Source organism: Acomys russatus, chromosome 17 (genome assembly GCF_903995435.1).
Source record: "Acomys russatus chromosome 17, mAcoRus1.1, whole genome shotgun sequence".
Classification (NCBI taxonomy): domain Eukaryota; kingdom Metazoa; phylum Chordata; class Mammalia; order Rodentia; family Muridae; genus Acomys; species Acomys russatus.
This window is the reverse complement of record NC_067153.1, coordinates 24,840,564-24,848,985: the sequence shown is the minus strand read 5'-3', so window position 1 is coordinate 24,848,985 and position 8,422 is coordinate 24,840,564.

Here is an 8,422-nt window from a genome sequence, read left to right as displayed (position 1 = left end):
TTTCTCTTTTATTAAAAGATCGAGGCTCACATAATTTAAAAACTAAAGTACAGGTAACCAAGTCAATTATGAAAAGGAAAGATCCCAGCAGCCACACACTATGATGAAGCAGCCTCACTCTGTGTGCTGCTTCTCAACAATTTCAAACGAGCCTGTACACCAAAGGAGACTACAATGCCTAGCTTATACACACCAGAAGAAGCCACGAGGGCATGTGTGGAGCTAAGTCTTGAGGCTACTGGACCAAAGTTTGATTTTGTGCCAGAGACATCAGTGCACATGGCTAGTCTTGCCATAAAGTTACCTTAACTTCCCCACCCTCTAACCAATAAAGTCTGAAGATCCAGAATGTCTGAGTGTGCCACAGATGGTATTGTCTTTACTGGGTCAGATAAATGAGAAATAGCAAATTTGCGTGTCAGAGAAAGGAGCTAATCCCCAATAAGACCAGCAGTCTGTTACATCAGTGAAAGATTTTTGGCTCCAGAAATTTGATTGATACTGTATCTTCTTCAGAGTAAAAACCAACTGTTGCACATTATCCACTCATTTCACCCCAAATTATTCTACCACCAAAGAAGTATACTGAGCTCTGTATGTCTCTGTGGTAAGTGGAAACATGGAAATCTTGGTTCTAATTCACAATGTGGATGACAAGGAGACTGACAGTTCTCAGTGGGTTCCAGGGAACGTGAGGGTCTCTGGCATGTCCATGCTGCAGTGTGGTTTAGCCCTGTTGTCTGGGGCATTGAATCCAGAAGATTCTGTGGTAAACACTATTTGTGATAAGGGTTCATGGAAGTTCATTGCAAACTCTAAAGGGAGAATCATAAGCGAATCACTATTGTTCCCACAGCAAGATCAGGCCATCTCTACAGGAGACAGACACACAGGCAAGAAGGCAAAGTTCTATGCATGGCAGTTGGAACTGTGTATTTTGTGGACTTTCAGGACTAAATAGGCAGCTTCCCATAATGAGGTGGGTTTTTTCAGACCTAAGTCAACTCATCTCATCTGGAACTGATGACAGTGATCATCCAGGGTAGTTTCCATGGCTTCAAGAAACAAGAGGCACAGGAAGATGTTCAAACTCCAGTGTCCTATCTGTAAATCTTCCCAGTGTCCTTCCCTCAGCTCACAGTTACAGCCATTTGGGAGGGGCTGTATCCACTCCAAACACCATTATGTGGTACTGCGTTTCATGTAGATAGACTACTGTACATTTAGGGATAGCAAGTAGATACAGAATTCCCACAATGGTAGATTGAATAATAGTTTGGAGTAAGTTCATATCCTAATATCTGGAACCTATAATGTTATGATAAAGCAATGGTGTCAAGATAGGCTAATTATCCTTGATGATCACTATACTTATTAAGAAAAGCAATGTGGTAGTTTGAGTGAGAATGGCCTCCATTGGCTCATGTATGGCTGAACTACTAGGAATTGTGGCCTTGCTTAAGAAAGTATATACGGAAGTTTCAAAAGACCATGTCATTTCCAGTTAGCTCTCTCTCTGCCTCATGCTTGTAGCTAGATGTAAGCTCTCAGCTGCTGCTCCATCACCATGCCTGCCATGATGGTCATTACCTGGAAATGTGAGTCTAATAAACGTTTTCTTTTATAAGATGCCTTGGTCATGTTGTCTCTTTACAGCAATAAAGAGTAATTAAGACACCCAGCCTTCGGGGTATGAAACAGCAGCAATGGGAAGCTAGCACATCCATCCCATCTCTCCTAGTAAGTCATGAGGAGAGCTGGCAATTCTCATTCCAACCTTGTGGATCTAGAGGTCTTGATTCCTAACATAGGAACTAGTTCATCAAAATACATAAAACAACAAAACAACAACAATCCTGTAAAGCTGCTGGGTGTCTTGGAGGTACTTCAGGTCCCTTGTGCCAAAAGACCCACAGGCAAAGAGAAGCCACGTCCTAGTTGTGGTAACTACTTTAATTAGGAGGAAGTAGGGCTACTTCCATGCTGCAAGGGTATGCTGTATACCTACTACGTGTGTTAACAGAGCCTTCCCTACCCAATGCCAGGAGTAAAACAGGCAGCTTCCAGAATGGCAGAAATATCTTCTCCATAAAAGCTCATGAAAATACTGTCCAAGACTGTCAAAGTGAGATTTTTATGAACTCTGGAGGTTACTGAGGACTTGCAGTAATCTGATGAAGCATTTATTCAAGAAAAGAAATTCCATTATACTCTTCTGACCTCTAACATACTGCTAAAAAAAGTAGTGGACAGCCTCAGCATATCCCTAAGAAGTTGCCCCTAGAACTAGGATAATATATATATTCCCCCCGCCCCTCTGTGCAGCCTTGACTGTCCTGGACTCACTTTGTAGACCAGGCTGGCCTCAAACTCACAGAGATCCACCTGCCTCTGCCTCCCTGAGTGCTAGATGAGCAAAGCTTCTTAAAATTTCTTTTGTCATCCCCATTCTGCTCAAGACAATTTTATGCAAAGTCAATTATATAGCAATGCAGTAGAGATATAGAAGTCAGACTTTTCTTTAACAAATCATGGATTTAATTTCTTTAAGTTTCATATTAATTTATCCTATTTTCTTTATAACTTTAAGCACCTAAAGATTTATTATCATAGGCCTCAAGAAATGGGTGGAAGTTACAGAAGTTCTATACCCGCCCCCACACACACAACTAAAAAGTTGCATATTTTGGTGTTCCTAGAACTTTAAAAAAATTCTTAAGTAACATAAGTTTACCATTTATTAAAGAGAAAATCAAGTTTTGTATACTAGTGAGATGTGTTTATTGTTACACAAAGAGTTAAATCTTGATGGGCCAGTGAGATGTCTCAGTGGGTACAGGCACTTGCCATCATGTCTGAGGGTACTGCAGGTCAAAACCTATCTTCAATATTTTTCTTAGACTGACACTCTGATTATATAATTGTTAATACAGAGAATTCAGCATAAAATAGCAGAAGTATGTCTAAAAGCATTTGAGAAATTGTTGAAATTCTGTCCTAATATTAAACCAAAATTTAGTGACATTTTATGAGATATAAGTTAGCAACTCAAATTTTAAAACCAATCACTCCAACACAATCTAATCCAAAGACAAGTTCCAATTTGGTGATACATGCTGAGGAATGGCAGTAGGAAAAATATTCCTTGGGTTTTTGTTTTAATCTATTGTATTTAAGATAAAAGCTTTGTGTGTCCAACAAAAAAAAGTAACATTCATATTCTCAAATTGGTCTCAAATATGAGTCCAGGTGTTTCAGGCAGTGTTTGAGGGTGCTGCATGGCATGTGCAGAACCAAAGTTGCAGTTAAGTCAGGTGATACACAATGAGCCCTTCCAGAAACACCTGTGTCATACATTTGACTTTGAATTAATTTTTAGTCATTGCATGTCCAGAAATCTCTGTTGCCAAAACATTTCACAATCCCCTACCCTAGTTATGCAATTCCATTGGGGTGGTGACCTACAGTTCAACAAGATTAACTCTAGAGTGTTTCATCATTAAATGACACACTGTACTTCATTAGGCAAGATCCACTGTCCTATTATTCACTTGAGGTTTAAAAAAAAAATCTTTCCCTCATTGTACTGTAATGCCACTTTCATCATGAGTTGGGTAACTGTATGTGGGGCTTTCCCTACATTGTTTTGTTTGTAGTTTTTATGAGAAAGGATTTCTCTATGTAGCCATGGCTGTCCTAGAACTCACTCTGTAGACCAGGCTGGCCTCAAACTCAAGAGATCCACCTGCCTCTGCCTCCCAAGTGCTGGGATTAAAAGTGTGTACCACCACTGCCCGGCTTCCCTACATTTTTTATTCTGTTTCATGGGTTAGTTTCCCTAGCCACACACCATACCATGTGTCTCCATTATTATAGCTTTAGACTATGCCTTGACAGCTTATGGTAAAAAGAAAAAAGTGCTTTCACCTTTATTCTTTAAAGTCTTAGCTATAGTTGACATTTTCCATTTTCTTATGAATTTTAATGTTAGGTTGCCCACTTAAAAAATAAACAAACCTATTCAGGTTTGTTTTTCTAAATTGAGAGTATTTTGAATCTAAGTTTGAAATCTTTACAACATTGAAGTGTCCACTTCAAAATTTTTAGTCTACTTCGGGTATCTGTGAAATAAGTTGTAGTGGATCTAAACATGTTTCTCTTTTGATCCCAAGTGTGGGATACGGAGTAGACTTGTGAGAGATCAGGGGATGTTTATCCACTAGAAGGCAACCACCTCGTACAGGGGCTTGGTTTTTGCCAGCTGAAACACATCTTGGTACAAACTCTGAGAGGAGATATATACGTATATGTGTATATATGTATATACATACATATGTGTGTTTGTGTGTGTGTGTGTATATGTCGAAGCCTACAAGAGGTGATTATTAGAAGCTTGCCCTCTGTGATTCTATTTATGGTGAAGGGTCCTATACGTCCTGCCAGTGGGTACTAGAAATATGTCAATAACAATGGGCAACGTACATAAGCTTATACCACCTAGCAACAATACAGCTACTTTAGTTTATGCTGTGTTTGCACAACCACGACATTCCCTAGCAACATTTCTTATATTGTATGCTAGCATTATGGGAAGCATGATCATTTAGTCATCTACTGTGAGCCTTGACACAATTTTAAAGCAATTTGTGCCTGTATTCTCCTCCTCAGAAGTATCTCAGCCCTCATTATGGCTGACCATGACCGTAGATTAGCATATCTTAATCCTTCATTTCTAGCCTAACATACATTGAGTTCTACTTGATAGTTAGCATATATAACAAACTGAGACTCTTTACCATACTCCTAAGCCATAAATGTAATATTGGAGTGTTAAAGAGCATAGTAGCTCCAATGAATATTTTTCCTGAAATGTATCCATGACATACCCTACCAAGTACTTACAGCATTTTCCCTTGTTTTATTTTCAATATTTTTGTGATGGTGGTGGTGGTCATTCCTAGTACATGCTATGGAATTACTCTAACACACACATACATACACACACACACACACACCCCTATAAATTACCTTAAATTCAGTTTGTTTGTTGACATAGGGTCTCACTATGTAACTCCAACTGGCCTCAAACTCACAAAGATCTGCTTGCCTCATAAGTGCTGGGATTAAAGGTTTGTGTCACCCCACACTGCTTTTTTTAATTGTAAAAATAAAACATAGAGCCGGGAGGTGGTAGCACACACCTTTAATCCCAGCACTGAGAGGCAGAGGCAGGCGAATCTTTGAGTTTGAGGCCACATTGCTCTTCAGAGTGAGTTCCTGGACAGCCAGGGCTGTACAGAGAAACCTTGTCTCAAAAAACAAAACAAAACAAAACACCAAAAACAACTCCCCCCAAAACCCATAAAATTACTTACAGGAGATCAATCTTATGCCTTGGAAAAAGAAAAATATAAGCTGCAAACTTGGTTCTGTCACTATTGGTGTTCTGTGTCCTTCAACAAGTCAGCAAAGAACGGATCTAGATGGTGTGTGTAACAGTTTCATTTCTCATTCTCTCTTCCAGGTGAGCAAATGAGAACTAGATAGGTAAAGTGCCCACACAGGAGAGGGCTGGCAAACTGTGAAACCATATACAGTGCTCGGCAAATGCACTGAAGGAACAACCACCTGTCGGGAAACGGAGCCTCAGCATTCCTTCCAAATACCCCTATAACTCCTGCTGTCCCCTTTGCTGACTACAAAAGGTCTATGAGGATTTACAAAGCCAGAAAGTGTGAATACTTGCATTTTGATAGTTATATCTGAATTCTACTTTAAGGAGAAAAAAAAATTAGGGTTAGAGAGCATTATTTTAAGCAACTCTCAAGGCCATAGAAGTTATAGTACATATCTTAACCATCAATTCCTATTGCTCATACTAGCACTGGCATGTTCCATTTGAGGGAAATACATATGCCTTATTGGAAGGGGTAAGTTGGGGAGGAAGCACAAATACTTGTTTCATATTGTTCCCTCCTCTTAAGGAAACCAGGGTACACTAGTACATTTCCTTTTGACAGCCAAGACTCTCGAGTTTTTTCTTCATTTGGTAAGACTTAACTGATGAATATCCAGAGACAACAAGTTGGTGTAAGTTTTGCACATACTACTTTTAAAGTACCATTAATTCCAGAACTTGGGAAGCAGACACAGGCAGATCTTTACATAGAAAGAGTGTGAGGCTAGCCTGGCCTACAAAGCCAGTTCTAGGCTAGCCTGAGCTTCACAATGGGATCCTGACCCCCCCCACCCACCCCCTACCCCCAGCAAGCTATTAAGAGGCATTTGACTCATTAATGATACAAGGCTTCTGAACCATTTACGGCACTGCTATCCTTGAACATTATTCTGTGTATATTGCTTGTGTGTCCGTGTGAATACTGGCATCACTGTTCCTGTCAAGATACTGGAGTTTGTACTTCACGATTATATTTTATTCTCTATTTCTCTATGATAGCTTTCTTATCACATTTTTACTTTAGTGGTTCTGGACCCTTTTCTCCATAATAGCATCACTCTGTTGACTTTAATTACACTTAGGGCATAATAAGAGAGGGCTGATTAGCTAATTTAATCCCTGAAGTTCAATACGTAATATTGTGTCATTCTTTCACTAAGCTTGCTTTCCTTTGGGGATGTTGTCATAACAAGGTTATTCCCAACTTTGCAGCTTGGGAAAATGACCCAGCGTTGCTACAGAGAAAAGATATGGAAAGGCGGCAACCATATGATGGTATTACAATAAACCTGAGAAACAAGGGGGTCTTGAGTTAAGATGGTGACAGTGGCGGTAGGAAGGAGATTGGGGTAAAACATTGTAAAGGCAAGATTGATATGATCCATTTATAGTATTGACCGTGGGTGCAAAGAAGAAACAAAGCAACATTTTGAGCTGTAGGTAGCAATGGGTTCAAACGCTGGGTTTGATTCTTACTAGTCTGGGACATACAGACCACATCTTAGTCCCTTTGATCTTGCAATTCGTTTTATCTAAACCTCAATTTTATCCTCTGTAAAACAGGTAGATTAATACTCATCATAGTGGATGATGTAGAGGCTTCGGTAAAAGAACTGTGTAATTGATGGGCAGTTTGGTGTTCATGCGGGTCCCCTAGCAAGCGGAGCACGGGCTGTCTCTGCCATGGACTCTGATACCTGCTTTTAGATCACTTCCGCCTAGCTGGGCTGCCTTGTTTGGCCTCTGTGGAAGAAGATGCGCTTAGTCCGGATGTGACTGGATGTGCCCAGGTGGAGGTGGAGGGCTCCCCTTTTCTGAGGAGAAAGGGAAGGGGGTGGGTGGGACCGGTCGGGTCGAGAAGGATGGAGGGTGCTGCGTTCGGGATGTAAAGTGAATAGATTAATTTCAAAAGAAAAAGCCGTGCGCCCCCTCCCCCAGTGCCTCGTGTACAGATGTAAGTGGGGAAGGTGACCAAAGCACAAGACTGCAAAAGGACAGGGTAGGGATGCAATCTTTCTACTAAAAGCACCTTCACCCAAAGGGGTTCTGGTACAGCCTGATAACTTTACTTACAGACCTCCTCCCTGTGTGGAGGTGGGGAGGGCGGCCCTCCGTCTGCAGCCCTGCCTGTAAACTGGCACCATGCACTTTTGAGCTAGGAACCCAAGTCAACCAGGCTGCTCGTTTGCTACTTTTACGTTCCTTAAACTAAAACAGCTAGGTCTACAGATCAGTCTCTGACCTTACACTCTTCAGAATAACGACAGCCAGGCTACACCACTTCCACTGATAGGCAATAAAGTGCAGGAAAAGACTGGGCTCATCTGCTCAGATCAAGGATTATCCTTATGCGCTTACCTCAAGGACGAGGATATAACCCCAAAACTCAGAGACGCCTGGGTTCTTGCTCTCTTAAGTCAGGCTCCTGAGGCATTAACAAAATGTGCTCACGACTGTCCTCAGTTCTGTCCACAGGGACAGGAAGGGAGAAGTGTAAACAGGAGTGTGCTCTCTTGGCAGCGCCCAGGACCTCAAGGCCAGTGCCAGGTCTGGCTATGATCGCCCTGTGCAACCTCGCAGGTTATTTGCCCTGCCATCCCTCAGATCTGGCCTCTGGGTGGGGGTTGGCAGGGAGGCAAGCAGGGAGGCGTCCTCCGCCTACTCATCTCTCAAGCGGTAGGAAGCAAGTTCACGGGGATACTCACTGGGCTCTAAGACACAGCTAATACTATCAGTCCGCTGGAGCCCAGCATCCCCAAGCCGGGTCCCCGCCACCGCCGAGGGGTAACCACTGAAGACGCGCGAGGGCGCGGCAGCCCAGCCCAAGCAGGCGGGAACCATGGCAACGCCCGAGGCTCGCCCCCCAACCCCCCACTCCGCCGCGCGTGCTGACGCTGCGCGGCCGCGCCGGATTGTGACGCTGGCCGCCGCGCGGGGGCCCCCGTGTTCTCGAGTGACCGCGGG